The following is a 16024-nucleotide window of genomic DNA, read 5'->3' as shown; positions in this document are numbered from 1 at the left end:
TTGACCCAGACAGAGTGAAAGGGAGGCAGGTTGCCCCAGCGAAAGGAGAAAGGGACAGAGTTTGTATCATCATGGAGAGAACTGAAGCCTAAAAAGAGATGGGCAGGTCAGCCAGGTGCAGCAATGGACTGACTGGGGGTTTCTTCTGGCCAGCGGCTCCCACATCACCTCTTGCAGGGAGCCTTCCAGGATACCCGAATCTAACAGTGCCAGCCTCTGAGCTCCACCAGCTCCTCTGTCCACCTCCAGAAGCTTCGCATAAGATACTGTCTTGTAATGTCTTTGTTTTTCTGTCTGTAGTTTCCTCCAGGCCATCCGGGCATTGGTGTCTGTGCCTGATTCATCCTTCTATCTCAAATATCAAGTACAAGGTCAGGCAGACAGTGGATGCTCATTACAATTCTGTTTAATAAAATGGAATCTGTTTCTAGGCATCCCAGCCCGGTGAGAACCTTCCCTTCCTTCCTGAAGTGTCTCTTCCACCCCATTCCCCACATGACACTTTCCTCTAACAGGTTCCTACTCCCCTCCCCCTGGAGGAGCTCAGAGAGAGGCATTCAGTTCATCACCAGTCTTCTGGTTGATGGTACCAGTTGTTGGCCTGGGAAGATGCTCCTGGGCTCACCTCTATGCTCCACTTTTTAGCTTCCTTAAGTTTCCCTGTGTAAGTGAGTTGTTCTCCATTTGGATCGACTCTCTAAAGTTTATTGCTGAAAAGCATCACTTTTTGGGTCCCCAGATGATTAGCCAAGCATAAACTCACATTAGCCACTATCCTCTAGGAAGGATCCTTCTAACGTATTATTAAAAATCTGTTCCTTGATGAGTGGCATCTTGCTTTGTCTTTCCCCTTCTCATAATTGTTGGCTGCACCCCGAACGCTTGCCAAAGGCACAGGTGGGAGCCTTCCTGCCCACGGGAGGTGTATTATTTACGTGCCTCCTCATCGTGCCATTGAGAGCTGATGGTATCAGGGCAACGATATCTCTGCGGTTTCTATGAGAGTGTACACAGAAGGCAGACGTGAGGCATCGAACTCGTCAAACCAGATTCAGGTGGATTCAGCCCTCAGGTAATCCCGTACAGCTCCCCTCTGCCACTGTCTGCAAAGCATTCCACGAGTCTGGCTTAAAAATGCCTGAAAGTGCAAAGCCCATGCTTTCAGAACAAAATCAGGGCACCCAGTGCCACAGACATTTTTAAGCTCTTTTGCGGTAGAATTGATGCATAAGTCATGACAATAAAAATAAATGCAAGCCTTGTCCGTAGAACACAGTTGGGCATGGGGTGCTAACTACTTTAAGTGGTTGTATTCGTTTCCCACTGCTGCTGTAGCTATAAGACTCTAACAACTAGAGTGGCTTCAACAACACAAGTCTATTAGTTTACTTTCTGTAGGTCAGACATCCTCACTCAGCTGGAATCAAGGAGTTGACAGGGCAGCCTTCCTTCCTGGAGGCTCCAGGAAGGGACCTATTTTCTTGCCTTTTCCAGCTCTCAGAGGTCACCTGCATTCTTTGGTTCATGGCCCCTTCCTCCATCTTCAGGCCAGGAACACTGCCCCTCTCTCTATCTGTCTTCTGGGGTCATATTTTCCTGATGTCCCCATTCTGCCTCCCTCTTCCACTTGCAAGCTCCCTTTTGAGTTTGTTGGATCACTTGGATGATCCAAGACGACTCCCAAGATTAGTAACTTTAATTCTACCCTTTTCCATATAACATAACATAGTCACAGGCTCTGGGAACTAGGGAGGCGGCATCTTCAGGGGTGACTACTCGCTGACCAGCAGTGATCTGGAGCCAGGAGGTGGGTGCTGGTGAGGCATGATGGTGAAGAGGTGCTTGGATCTACATTCTGACTTCACCACTTGCTTGTTATACAATCTTGAGCAAGTGACTGTTCCCCTCTCTCTGTATTAGTTTGGGACCCCAGGGTTGTAGGTGTAAGTAGCTTGATTTGGAAGTGATCCCAGAAGAACCATGAGGGAGTGGGGTCATTGGTGGGGGAGAAAGTTGGGAAAGGATGTGCCATGAGCAGATTGTCACTCTGAGAAGAAAGGTTGGGTGATAAACACTCCTCAGACCATCCCACTAACAGGCAAGGAAGCCCGTCATTTCTCAACACGGACCCTCCAAGAGCAGACCCTAGTGCCCTATCCTGCTGGCATGCAGGCTGAGCCTCCTCTCATGGCCAGGGTACACCTTGAAGAGGGAGAAACAGGGAGCTGTTCCCTACCAGCAGGTGGTTCCTGTTAGGCTAGGACGACCAGGAAGCAGGGGGGGGATTGGCACCAATTGTCACATTCCTTGAGTCTCAGTGTCTTCAGCTGCAAATGGAGGATGATTACAATTGTCTTCATTCGGATTGAAGTAAGGGGTAAATTGGATGATATGTGGAAATTTGTAGAGGGCCTAATACCCAAGAATGTAAGTCATGCTTATTCCTCTGCCTCTTTGGCTGCGTGACCCAAGAGAAGTCACTTTATCTTGTGCTCTAACTCAGTTTCCTCACCTGTGACCTGGAAGCGTTTGCTCATCTGTACCAGTGAGTGTTAGCCACAGTCAGGAGACTAAAGGAACAAAGCAGACATTGTCCTTGTGCATGTGGCCTTTCCAAGCCTGCCCAGAGAGAGTCTGAGCCCACAAGGAACAGGAAGCTGCAACTGAGGTGCGTGCTGAGCCCTACAGCATGAGGGCACTTGAGGCTGGACGGGTCAGGAGGGTCAGGAGGGTCAGGAGGGTCGGGAGGTTCGGGAGGGTCAGAAAGGTCAAGATCAGAGGGAAAGCTAAAGAAAAAGAGCTGTCTGGGCAGTAGCAACAATATTCATGCATTTCCCGAGCCCCACCAAGGAGTGAAGGGGCCTGGCTGGAGGGCCAGCAGGGCATCCTCCCATAGATCCCATTACTTTGACTATCTGCATCCCAACTCTGCCTGCACCCCCTTTCATCCCTTTCATCCCTCCATCCCGTCCTCCCAATGGGAAGTTTGCTTCTGCTCCTCCCCACCCCCACCCCCATGCCTCCTCCTGGTGGCTTTGCTCCACCAAAACACTGTGCAGTAGCAATAGAAGATAAAAGCATGTTATGGGCGCTGAGCACACCAGAGAAATGAGGGCCAACACCTGACCTCTAGCAGCTCCAGGGGAGACGGGCACAGAAGCAACTATGTCTCCATGATGGTCTGTGTTGTTGGTGGAATGAGGTGAACCAAGTGCACACAGGAGCTTTTGATGATGCTGGGAAGGGCAAGGACCAGGAAGACCCAGGAGTTGACACCTAGCCACTGATGCCCTTCCATGATTCTGAACTTCCTCTGAGTGCAAGGAAACGGAGTGAGAGCCTACACTTTGCCCAGCCATGAGCTAAGTATGGAGGTCACAAGGACAAGAGAGATTCTGTTCATGAGGCACCACAGGCTGGAGGGGGAGGCAGACAGAAGAAACCTCTGAGAGATGTGGCTCAGGCCCTGATGGGGCTTGAGCAGTGCTCTGGGCACCTGCGGGGGCTGTGCTGATGATCTGTCTACATCCTCCCCTAGAAGGGGTTCTTTCAGGGAAGAACACTGCCCATCCATCATCACTAGAGCCGATTCCTGGGCCCAAGGTAGATGTTGAATAAATTTGTATTAAAATGGCATTTACCCAAGGCAGTTAAAAATGAACAATTGGTAAAGAATGTGTATCTTTTCATGTGAATTTTGATTCTCAGATTCTAAGTACCTTCAGGCTTATTGGAATATGGATTCCGCAAGTTGTACTCAAAACAAATCAGCTTTAGATTTGAGCCATCGATGGTTGGCTGTAGTAAAGTAATGATAGAGAGTAGTTAAAACAGGTTTGTCAGGTCATAAATATTTTACTTGCTAGGCTCAGCAAGCTGCGGGTAGACACTTGCCCTAATAAGTAAGTATTGATTATATTCTAGCCTGGAATCAGGACACATAATTGATGGCTTAAAGATTTGAGGAATCCCGTGCTACACACAAAAACAGAAATCATTCAGGTAACCAGATTAGGGGGTACAACTCATTTTATTTCAAAACTTGAGTATAAGCAGAGTTACCCTGTAAGTTAAAATCAAAGGCAGTGTCCTGGCCAATTTGCCCAAGTTGGAGAACTGACATAATGGAGCAGTAGAGGGGTGGTGAATTCTAGATTGGGAAGGATCCTTGGACTAATCCACTCTAGTTTCACCCTAACATATGCATCATTCTCTAATACCCAACTTACGATCATCCATTTGTGAACACTTCCACTCTTGGGGTGTTCATTTCTGTTTGGAGCAGCAGAAAGCAAACCCTGAGCATGCACATAACAGGATTGCACAGTTCAGTCTCGTGACCTTGGCACATCTCCCTCTCCCTCCCTACAACCATCCCACGAGGGAAGTCCTTGCTGGGAGCACCATAGTGACCTAGCCTATGGACATCCTTCTGCTGGTCCTGCATGGGGTATCAGTCCAGGAGACTCCATGACCAACAGTTACATTGTGAGGCAAGATGACAATATTGGTGTGGATTTCACAAGAATGTAGTTTTGAGGAGGAACCCTGGTGCAGAGTCTATACAGCACCATGATTGTCTGAGCTTTACCAAGCTGCCAGACTCATAGGTTGAGAGGAATCTCTTGTTGTAGATGCCTTGACACACACAGGGAAGTACACAGACCAAAGATGGCCCTGAGTTCGGCCAGGTACCAACTACCTGTGGTCTCCTAGGTAACTGAAAACTGTGCTTCTGCCTGGTACTTAAAGCATTTTTGTTTTCTTTATGTTGGTGGGACCAGAGGCCTTAAGAAGCTTTCTTTTAAGGATACTTGACTTCTCTGAAGGGCAGTGTAGTTTCATCTCAGTGACCACAGGTGACTGAGATGGGGAGAGGTAGGGATGCTGATTTTATGGTAACAGAGGCCACTGGTCATGGTGATTTTCTAGACAGAACTCAGGAAAAGCTGCCATATTCAGGGGCCAAGTTCAAATGAACAGATCAATCATTTTGAGATGAGACCATCTGGATTGGGATAGATCCTGAATTCAATGACAGATGTCCTTACAAGGGAAAAGACAGGTTGAAAGACACATAGACGAGAAGGCCAGGCAACAGCAGAGGAAGAGACTCGAGTGATGGAAGGAATGCAAGGCTTGTTGGAAGCCACCAGAAGCTCAGAGAGAGGAGTGGGACAGATTCTCCCACAGACCTTCCAGAAGGAACCAACCTTAAGAACACCTTGATTTCAGAGTTCTGATCTCTTTTGCTGTGGGAGAATAAACACCTGTGGTTTTAAGTTCCCCAGCTTGTGGTAATTTGTTACAGTAGCCGAAGGAAGCTGATCCACCTCCCAAGACACGCGTTTACTGCCCACTAACATCCAGCACTCTCTTTAATCTTAAGGTCATTTTGCAGCTGGGGTATAATTATATAGACCTGCCAGGGAAATCTGGTATTCACCTGGTGCTGACTTTTTGCGAGGCATTTCCCTTGACGCCAAAAGGCTAAGAGCACCTGGGAGGATCCTGGGTGCCAACAGGCAGGTGCACTCTGTTACGGAAAGTACGAAATCAAAGTGATTGAACAAGACCCCTGAGAATAAACTCCTAAAAACCAGAGGGCATTTTCCGTGTGTACCTTCATTGCCACCAACTCTCCCAGTAACTAGCTGCTTGCTGTATGCTGTGGGTTCTTGTGGCAGTGGGGGCGGGGGTATATTACCAAGCTTGGCTATTCAGTAAGTGAACCCTGAAATCTTAGTGGTGTAAGACAGGTTCATGTCTGGCTCATGTCACGGGTGCTACTGGAGGGGGCAGCTAGATTCTTCTGGAAGAGTTGACTTAGCTTTCTGGGCTAGTCCCATCAGCACCTCAGGTATCTTGGACTCATTGTCATCGGCCTTGTAGGGACACAGCCCCATTTTCCCTCAGGTTACATTGGCAGCATCAGTGCCATGGCACCATCCTAATCGAAGTGCACCAAGAGTGCAGGGGGCATGGAGACTCTGCCTCAGTAGGACTGAAGGAGTCAGGAGGGAGTTCACAGTAGGCAGTAGGCACAAGCTGTCAGGGGCTCTTGAGATGTCGCAGGGCCCATGGCCATGCAGCCAGCAGCTATGCAAAACCTGTTCCACTATCTTAAGTTTCTATAAATTATCCAGGACCTCTTGGACCCCAGGAAGGTCATGGCTACTGATAGCTGTCCTAGAAATGTGACAGATTGAGCTTCAGCCCACACATCATGTCTGGTGAGCATCTGGGCCATGTGAGCAAACAGCTGGCGTCACTGTGTCCGTTCTGGCACCCTGTGCCGGCCGAGGCCAATGACAATATTCACTTCATGCAGATAAGAGCATCTTTCAGGTTCTCTCCGGGCACAAACAGGCACTGTCTTCTGTTGCTCACCATCTCCGCTGGATCCAGCAGCCACAAGTGGCAGAGGGTCTCCTGTGTTACATTCCACTTCCCTTCGATTGGAGATAGTGGCTTTATTCCTTGCTACTCAGAGTGTGCCTGGATCAGCAGCAGCAGCACCAGGAGAGAGCTTGCTGAGATGCAGAAGTTGGAGTTCCACCTAGAGACCTAACGAGTGAGATCGCGTTCCAGCAAGCCCCCGGATGTGTCCCGCGTACACCGTCGTGCCAGAAGCAGTCATCTATAGAATGTGTTGATTCCAGAGCAATTTGACGGCAGATTCATAGCTAACTTGAAGGAGGTGGATCAACTCTTACAGGGGTACCAGGCAGACAAGAGTTAAGACAAAATCTTCAGGTTAAGATCTTCAAGAAGATCAAGACACAAAGGCCTGTGTGTGTGGCAGAGAATTCAGAAACCAAGGGTCAGCATCCCTCTTGTAGGGACATTGAGTCCCTGATGGAATGATAATGTGAGGCCCTCCTAGGACTACGAGAGGGTCATCGTCACTGTCATAGTCACCAATGTGGAGTGTATTCTCTTTCCTGTGGCCAAGAGCCTACAATTAGGACAAGAGCCCTAAGTTACTGTGAAACTAATGTGTTGCAAAGTAGTAAAGAGCAATATTGAAACACTGACATGGAATCAATTCCTGTTCCTGGTGGTGTGAAAACCTAAGGCCTTAAAAAGGAAGGAAGAGAGGTTAGACCTTGTTGGTCAATAGATCTGGCTGGTTCTTTCTTCCCAGACCTGCTGAACCCTCGAGTTTCTACCAAAGGGAACCTCAAATGTGAGTGTAGCCCTGGAGAGCCCATCTGCGGCGGTGACGGCGGATAACACAAGCTCAAACAGAGTCCTCCTTAATACTTAATTAAATCTGCTCGGGACATCATTTTCCTTGACTGTTCAAATGTAGTGGTCGAAGCATCGCACTCTGCTGGGTACGAAAATATAAACCGATATAATTTCTCATTTCATCGAGCTGAATAGAAATAAATGTGTTAATAAGGATCCTTATTGAATATGATACCAGCCACTTGTTAGATAAGCTTTACATCTGGGTTTTTATTTTCCCCATTAAAAAAATTGAGATTTAAGTCATGCAATATGAAATTCATGGTTTTAAAGTGGGGAATCCGGTGATTTTTAGTACACTCAGTGTTGCATGTATGACTCTCACCACTGTCCAATTCCAGAATATTTCCATCACCCAGAAAGAAACCCCACAGCCATTGGCAGTCACTTCCCTGCCAACCATGGATCTAGTGTCAGGGAGCTAACAAGTTCCTGAAATGGAATGATCTGGTGTTCACCTGTTGAGCCTCAGAGGAGTTAAGAAACTGCCTCCGGGTCACACAGCAGTGAAATGCCTGCACCACAGCCTGAATCTCCACGTCTGATTCTGTAACTGTCCCCTGCTCGGCCGTTACACCAGGCTCTCTCTCCTGATATTTTCCTCAATGCACACCATATGTCTCGTTTTAAGGAAAAATCACCCGCGATGGTGACATGTGGATCTCCGAGTTTGTCCTAGCCATGAGATGGGACTTGTTTCAAGACTCCCAGGTTAGCTGACTTATTTTTCTGAGTCCAGACACATATGCCAATATCAGGATAGCATTTCAGCACTTACGTGTGCCTTGAAACTCAGATATAAAACGTTGTGTAATATTGACGAGATGGGAGCTCCCCGTGAACACAGAAGGATGAGTGGAGAGCGGGCACAAGGCCAGATGAAGAGTGTTGGCACAGGCGACTGCCACCAACACCACCGTTTCTTGGTGGATTTCCCATAGTTCACAGTTTCCTTGGTGTCTTGCACCTGTTGAAACTCAAAAATCCAGGCCCAAGTTACCTCAATGCGCTCAAACTGATCATTACAGATTGACTATTTTTTTTTAAGATTTTATTTAAAGTAATCTCTGTTGCCAACATGGGACTTGAACTCACAACCCTGAGATTGAGAGTCGCATGCTCCACCAACTGAGCCAGCCAGGACCCCTTTTAATGGGTTGACTTATATCCCCCCATGAATGTGACATTATTTGCAAATAGAGTCTTTGCAGTTGATTGAGCTGAGATGAGCTCATTAGAATAGGCCTGGATCTACTATAATTGTGTTTTAATAAAAAGGGGAAATTTGAACACAGAGAGACACACACACCCCGGGAGAAAGCCTGAAGATTGGTGTCACACTGCTGCAGACTACAAGAATGATAAGATGGCCACACACCAGCAGAGGCTAGGCCAGAGGGCTGGAACAGATTCTAGTCTCACAGCCACAGAAGGAACCAGCCCTGCCCACACCTCGATCTCGGACTTAGGGCCTTGGGAACTGAGACAATATATTTCTCTTGTTTAAGCCACTCTGTGTGTAGCCATTTGTTATGGCAGCCCCCCCAAAACCAACACAACAATGTGCAAACCAAACGGCCATGGATGAGTTTGCAATTAGAGCTACAACCTGCCACATTTATTCGTGTCTCCTGCCCGTGACAGCCATCGGCAGCCACACCGCCTATGGAAGGTGCCAGGGACGTGTGGCCACTGTATCCTGTCTTGTTTGCAGGCTTTCTCAGCTGATCTGGGCCCTTCAGGTGGGCACCATCCCTGCTCCTCTTCACAACTGCATCACCCGAATCCAACCCTGGCCCAGACACTATTCGGTCTCCTTAACTTTACTTCTTATGGGGCGCCTGAGTGGCTCGGTCTGTTAAGTCTCTGCCTTTGGCTCAGATCATGATTCCAGTTCGAGCCCCAGGTCTGGCTCCCTGCTCAGTGTGCAGTCTGTTTCTCCCTCCCCTGCTCCCCCTGTTTGTGCTCTCTCTCTCCATCTCTGTCAAATAAACAAATAAAAATCTTTAAAAAAAAAAAAGACTTTACTTCTTATGTCCTGATTTTCAGCCACCATAAAATGACTTTACAATCTGTTACAAGAGAACCTATTTCCTTTATTTACATTTTTATGGGGGGGTGTCTTCTATTGCTTCTAATTTTCTTATTACTTTTTTTCTGAAAACCAAGAGTCATTCATCCTTCAACAAATTATTATTTCTAAATTTTTAAATAAATTATTTATTTATTTGAGAGAAGGAGAGAGAGCACGCAGTGGGAAGGGGCAGAGAGAGAAGCAAGCTCCCCACGGAGCAAGGAGCCTGATGCCAGGCTCGATCCCAGGACTCTGAGATCATGACCTGAGCTGAAGGCAGATGCTTAAACACCTGAGCCACCCAGGTGCCCCTTCAAATTATCATTTCTAAATACAAGGGACTGTTCTTGGCTTCAGGGCTTAGAAGTGAGACTTGGGAAGATGTTAACCTATGTGGCAAAAGGGATTTTGTGCATGTGAGTAAGTGAAGGATCTTGAGATCAGAGGTTATGCTGGTTCATCGGGTGGACCCAGGGTCATTGCAAGGTCCTCACAAGAGAGGCAGGAGGGTCATACTCAGGGGGAGAGTTGAAGATTCCTTGCTGCCAGCTTTGACAATGAAAGCGATCATGTGTCCTGGAGTGCAGATGGCCTCTAGAAGCCGGACGAGGCAAGGGATAGGTTTTCCCCTAGGCTCTCCAGAAGGAATGCAGCCTTTGCTACTCCCTTGATTTTAGGACTTCTGGATTTAGAACAGTAGGATAATATATCTGAGTTGCTTTGGTCATTTGTTACAGCAGCAACAGGAGGCTTATACGTAGGGGGAGATAGACAGTCAAGAAGTAATTGAGAAAAATCTGTATTTTATATAGTATGTAGTTGTGACAACCAAAGATGTCTCAGGACATCACCATTGTCTTTTGGAAGCCAAAATTGGCCCTGGTGGAGAGCCAGTGCTCTAGAGGGACCTGAGAATGTGGTTCAGGCGGAGCCTGCTGGGGCCCTAGCGTGACACCAAGCCAAGGCTGGGAAGCTCCTAAGGAATGCATGGCTCCAACACTTGGGTTCAGGGAACAGCAGCATGACATCATCGGGAACTCACTAGAAAAGCAGACTCTCAGGATCCCACCCCCCCAGTCCCAATAAACCAGGACCTGTGATATAACAAGAACTCCAGATGGGTGGCGAGCACATCTGGTGGGAGAGACACTGGCCTGGAGCACTCTCATGCCAACTTTCTGAGCTGCAGCAGTGGGGACGCTCCCACAGCTACAAGCTCATTGATTTCAACGATATTCTGGAACATTCTCCATGTACCAGGTCCTAGTTCCAGGCTGAGAAGGGCTGCCTCAAGGTCGGGCGCACAGGTTCTGAAGTTGGATGCCCCGACTGTTTCCAAGTCTGTGAAATGAGGGTAATGCTACTATAGTCTCGATCCCATAATATTTATTATGAGGTACAAGTAGGGTATCTCCCCAGGATCCTCGACTCGGTGCTTGGCACTCCAGAAATGCTCAGTAATTGCCATCGTGATTATCCATCTAGCTCCCCGTCTGTCTGTCTGTGTGTTGAGGGTAGGCAATCAGTACGGGCAGGATGAACAGACCTACCTCACGGCCTTTCAGAGAGGATGACACGACTTGAGTCTGTAAAGTGCTTAATTTGTAGTCTAGCATAAAGCAAACACTCCATGCATGGTCGCAATTAATATTATCTGAATCGATTCTTTTCAGAAAATGAGCACCGGGAAAGGGCTTCACAGGTAATGGTGTTCTCAGTGGCTTATTTGGACTTACCCCCAAGGTGGGCCCCATCCTCCCGGCCAGAAGGACCTGAGTGAGCTCCCTGGTGCTCGTTGTCAGGCCAGAAGCTGAAGGGTCAGTCCTTCCATTCCGCCAGCCAGGGCCGGTCAAGGCGGGTCTCAATCTACCTGTGATCTGTTGGCAGAGAGGAGGGGACAGTGGCCCCCTCGCACAATTGTCGGGGAGAACCCTTGATGTTTTGTACAATGAAGGGTTAGTGGTGGTGCCCGAGGGGGCTTATCAGTTGAGAACTTCTAGCTCCAAGGAGCTGAAGTCTCAAAGAGAGCACATTTTATTTTCTCACATAACTGCAAGTCCTGATGTCAGGCTGTCCCAGGGTTGGTTATTTTGGCAGCTCAGTGATGTCATCCGAGACCCAGGTTCCTTTCTTATCTCCCTCCGGCCATCCTGAGTATGTGAGCTGGCTCTCGTCATGGCATCAGGATGGCTGCAGCCACTCCAGGCATCACGTCTTTATTCACTGGAATTCAGAGACAGTAAAGGGAAGCTACGTGATCCCTGTGGCCAATTTTAAAACATAGGGAGATTTTCCAAAGCCCATCCACTTACCCCCTCCAAGAAGCCTCCCTCTTCAGTCCCATGAGCCTTCCTAAACAAATCATGGGCAAGAAGAATGGGTTCATTTTACGGCTCAGACCAATCACCCCTTAAGTGGAGGATAGAGTTGTGTTCCCTGAGCACATAGTCACCAGGCAGAGAATGCTCCCAAGCAAAACTAGGTTTTTTTTCCAGCAAGAAAGGTGACAGAGGCATGGATTTGTGTGGGTTAACCACAGTGTCTGCTTCGGAGGATTTTTACCTCGATCAGACTCTGCACCCCTTGATTCCATCCTCCCGGTGGCTTACTCAGACAGGGGCAAGAAGAGCAGAATCAAGGCACAGAGCGAATTTCCAGGGCAGGTGGTCATTTTCAAAACCTGTGCAAGAAATTCCTAGCTCGGTGGCAGCAAACTGATTCCAAGAGAGATTACGCAACGCTTTTCGGCTCATCAGGGGCCAACCTTGGAGAGACAACCAGCGCGAGGTAAGAAGGGGATACTGAGGCTCACGCCATCAGCACCTCCGATGATCTCCAGCCTCGGATGCCTGAGCGGGTGGTAGACGCTAAGGAGCTACGCCAGCCACGCCACGAAGTATTTGATGGGTGTCGAGGTTGGGGCGCCCCACGTGGGGTCCGCAGCTTGACACTTGACACTTCAGCCCTGGTTTGCCACCTAGAATGTCAGTCATCTGAGGACAAGGATCACATTCCAAGTCTTCCTGGCACGTCTGCCTGGTGGAGTATTCCCAGCATAACAGGTGTCGCAGTTATTTGCATATATATATATGCAAATACATATCTTTTGAAGTAGGCTCCACACCCAACGTGGGGCTTGAACTCACAACCCTGAGATCAAGAGTCGCGCTCCCTACCGACGGAGCCAGCCAGGAGCCCCCCCTTTGCAGGTATTTTTACCAGCATTTTTTACATGACGCGTCTGACAACCCAGCACACGGCAATTACACGGCCGTGCCAAGGTTCATCTGTGTAAGAGTGGACTCAAACATATATTTAGGAAATAAGCTGTTGCAGTTGTCATTACTTAGCAAGATGACTTTTAAATTATACATTGAAATCGTCCCAGCTGTTGTGAGACACGAGCACTTGAAATTAATTGCACGGGGAGTTAGTGTTTAAGGAGGGATAACAATCATGTGTGGCCACGAGAAGGCGAAGCCTGCAAAAGGATAGAGATAAGGAGGCTCGTTTTCCTCAAGAGTCACTTCACGGACACTCGCACCAAAGTGGCGATGCCCAGGACCTCGCAAGGAGAGATGCTTTCCTCCGGGAAGCCTCCTTTGGTTTGCTCCCGAGGTAGAAGTTTTCTCCTCGGTGAACGTGAAGAGGGAACACGGGGGCAGTCGAGCTTGTCCCTCACAACAGGAGGAGCACCCTGTCCCTGCAAGCCGGGGCTGGCACAGCAGACAAAGGGCCCCAGTCCAGGCAAGCTGTGCCAACTCTGTGCACATCGAGACCTGCCTGGTGCAGGCGCTTTCCCAGCTAGTATCTCATTTTATCTCTGGAAACACCCTGAGGGATGGGCAGGGCCGGAGTCCCCCAGCCTCGCTGCAGGACTCCGGGAGACAGTGGGATGTTGAGACCGCCTCCCAAAGCAGGGAGGCTGATACCCCATGTCCCCACCTCAGAGCGCATAAATGCCCTGTGTGAACTGGGGACGCGTTGCCCCCCGCCGCCCAGTCTCTTGAAAGGAAATACTGGGAATAAAATTCTTCAAGGATGGAACAAGGTAGCAGAGGGCTTGTGTTTTCCTAGGCCCTAGATGGTGCTCTTGAGGGAGGGAAGGCAAGGCTCTGGGCTTGAGGTCAGGTAGGTCAGTGGTGGTGGGCAGGAGTCTTGGGGCCCCGGGGTGGAGACGGGGTCCTCCCTGGGTGCAGAAGGGTGGTGCTGCAGGTAGGACACCAGCCTCCGTCCTCTGCTCCTTGGAGTCAGAGTCCCGGCTTCCTTTAACAGCTGGCCTTCCCGCTCTGGGACTTGGGACCCCCAGGAGCTTAGCCTCTGGGTCTTGGGGATCTGGGGCTCCCACTGGGGCTCAGGAGCATTCTCTAATCTCTTCACCTAGGTCTCCTCATCTGTATACAACCAAGTGATTCATTTATTTGATTAATAGATTGATCCGTCGGGGCTCCTGGGAGAAAAAAGAACAACAAGCAGATCAAGGCCTTAGTGTGGCCACGGAGCCCAGGACACCGTCAGAACTCAGTGAAGGCTGGAGAAGGCCATTGTCACCAGGATGATGCAGGACTGATGGGGAACAGAAACAGAAATACTTCACGTGACTATGTTGAAGAAATTTTAGTTGATAAATAGCAAAGAGATGCAGGTCCCCTCAAACCTACGTATAAATGCAACCGGGAAAATAATCTGGTCCCAATCTCTCTTCCGTGGCTTGCTGTCACGCTCTGAGGAGAATGCACCTGCTGTGATGCTCTCATTAGGAGAAGTTAATGCCCAGTGGCACAGGAGGTCAGGCCATTCGAAGAAAGCCATTTCATGTTCTGAAACCCGCGCTGGGGTTAAACCACACAGCTCTTTTATTCTCACATCTTCTAATCTTGGCCAAGAAGCCACACGCCACTTTCTCAGAAGCCCTCAGTCTGCGATCCCCTCTAAATGGAAGTGGCCCCATTCTCCATCAGAGGTTGTGCAGAACAAATGTATGAAGTGCTGCACCGTCTTGTACGAATTCTGTTCTTAAAAGGTCTCAACGACGCGGGGAGAGCTGGCAGGAGAGGCTGCGTAAGGATAAGTGACTGTGGACAAGGTGCCGGAGTCCGAGGACAGAACAGGAAAGCCCTCAGGTCGGCCGACACAGCAGACAGGCCCGAGGCCACAAGCCAAGAGGCCCACCATCCATCGTAAGAACTTAACCAATCCTAAAACTAAAACCAATCCTAGAACTAAAACCTTCGGGGTGACGTCAGCTTGGGGGAAATACAGAGGTTTACTTAGGATGAAAATTGGCCTCCTCTGCCGGTAAAGGTCAGAGCAATGGTGACTCTTCTGGAAAACATCAACTAGATGAACCCCATCGCCTGGGTACCGAGTGCCACCTGGCTCCTCGGGAATGTCTCCGTTAAGGTTGTACCATAAAATAAGGGCTTCAGTCTTTGCTGCTCCCAATTGTTAGTATTTTTAGGTATCTGGAGAGCGCTGGTCCCCAAATGGTTTTTCAAGACTTTTTCAGGTTTCAGGACTTAGAAATGGCATCTGTGCCCATTCTGATGTCATCTGGCTCCTAAACGTTAGCCGCTACAGCAACAGGAATGATAAAATCAAGCCTTGCTCATTTTTAAAATAAAACTCACCAAGTTCATAAATGTTTTATGACGTGTAAAAGTATCAACGGCCTTCTACAAAGTCACAGCAGTGATTCATCTCACGACGTGATCTTGAAGAAGATGTTAATATTTTGTCCATGTTCATCTCAATTAAAACATTTCGTGAGAAATCATTGGTCATTTTGTAGAACGCCCATTTTAAAGTTCACAACTGAGGGCACCTGGGTGGCTCAGTAGTTGAGCATCTGCCTTCAGCTCAGGTCGTGATCCTGGGGTCCCGGGATCGAGTCCTGCATTGGATTCCCTGCCAGGAGCCTGCTTCTCCCTCTGCATCTCTGCATCTCTGTGTCTCTCATGAACAAATAAAATCTTTTTTTTAAAAAAAAAGCCTGACTGAACCTCACTGACAAGAATTCAGTCATCCAGCCAATAGTTACGGAGCACCTGTTCTATGCTCGATGTGTTTTGGGGCACTGGCCATCAAAGACCTATGCCTCCCTCTGGGGGGCTCAGAGCCTGGAGGAATGGGGTGCACGACCCATGGACCCAGTAGTCTGCGGAGCTCCATGTGACCCCTCACTCAGCCCCGCACAGCTCTGGAAGGAGAGCACACGCCGGGATGGTCAGAGATTGTACAGCTGCTGGCTTGTGACCCCACTCTGGCCTGGGCCTGGGGTCCGCAGCTGAGGTTTCAGGACCCCAAGGGGGATGGGTAAAAGGGAGACTGCAGGGACCTAAGTTAAAGACCTGAGGGAAGGTTGAATTATGCCTCGCAGCCCACATTCCAAGCAAAACCTGCGGAGCCCTTGCTCTGGGCCAGGTCCTCGTGGACGCTTCCCCCTACTATTCTGTGTCCTCCTCCCTGGCAACCGTCATGATCCCATTTTACAGATGGGGAAATTGAGGCCAAGGACTTTTGAGTAAAATCATGGGTCCCCCTAAGCAGTTGAGTTGGAATTTGGAACTGGATCTTTGTGTCTCCAGACCTGAGACCCAGCCAGCACTTATGATCTCCATGAGTGCGTGTGCACTGAACCTGCCGGGGAGCTCCTGATTCGGCCCCCATCACTTTTTCTTTGGAAAGTGGGCCTCT

This window comes from Nyctereutes procyonoides, unplaced genomic scaffold (genome assembly GCF_905146905.1).
Source record: "Nyctereutes procyonoides isolate TBG_1078 unplaced genomic scaffold, NYPRO_anot_genome, whole genome shotgun sequence".
Lineage (NCBI taxonomy): Eukaryota > Metazoa > Chordata > Mammalia > Carnivora > Canidae > Nyctereutes > Nyctereutes procyonoides.
Note: the sequence above shows the minus strand (reverse complement) of the source record.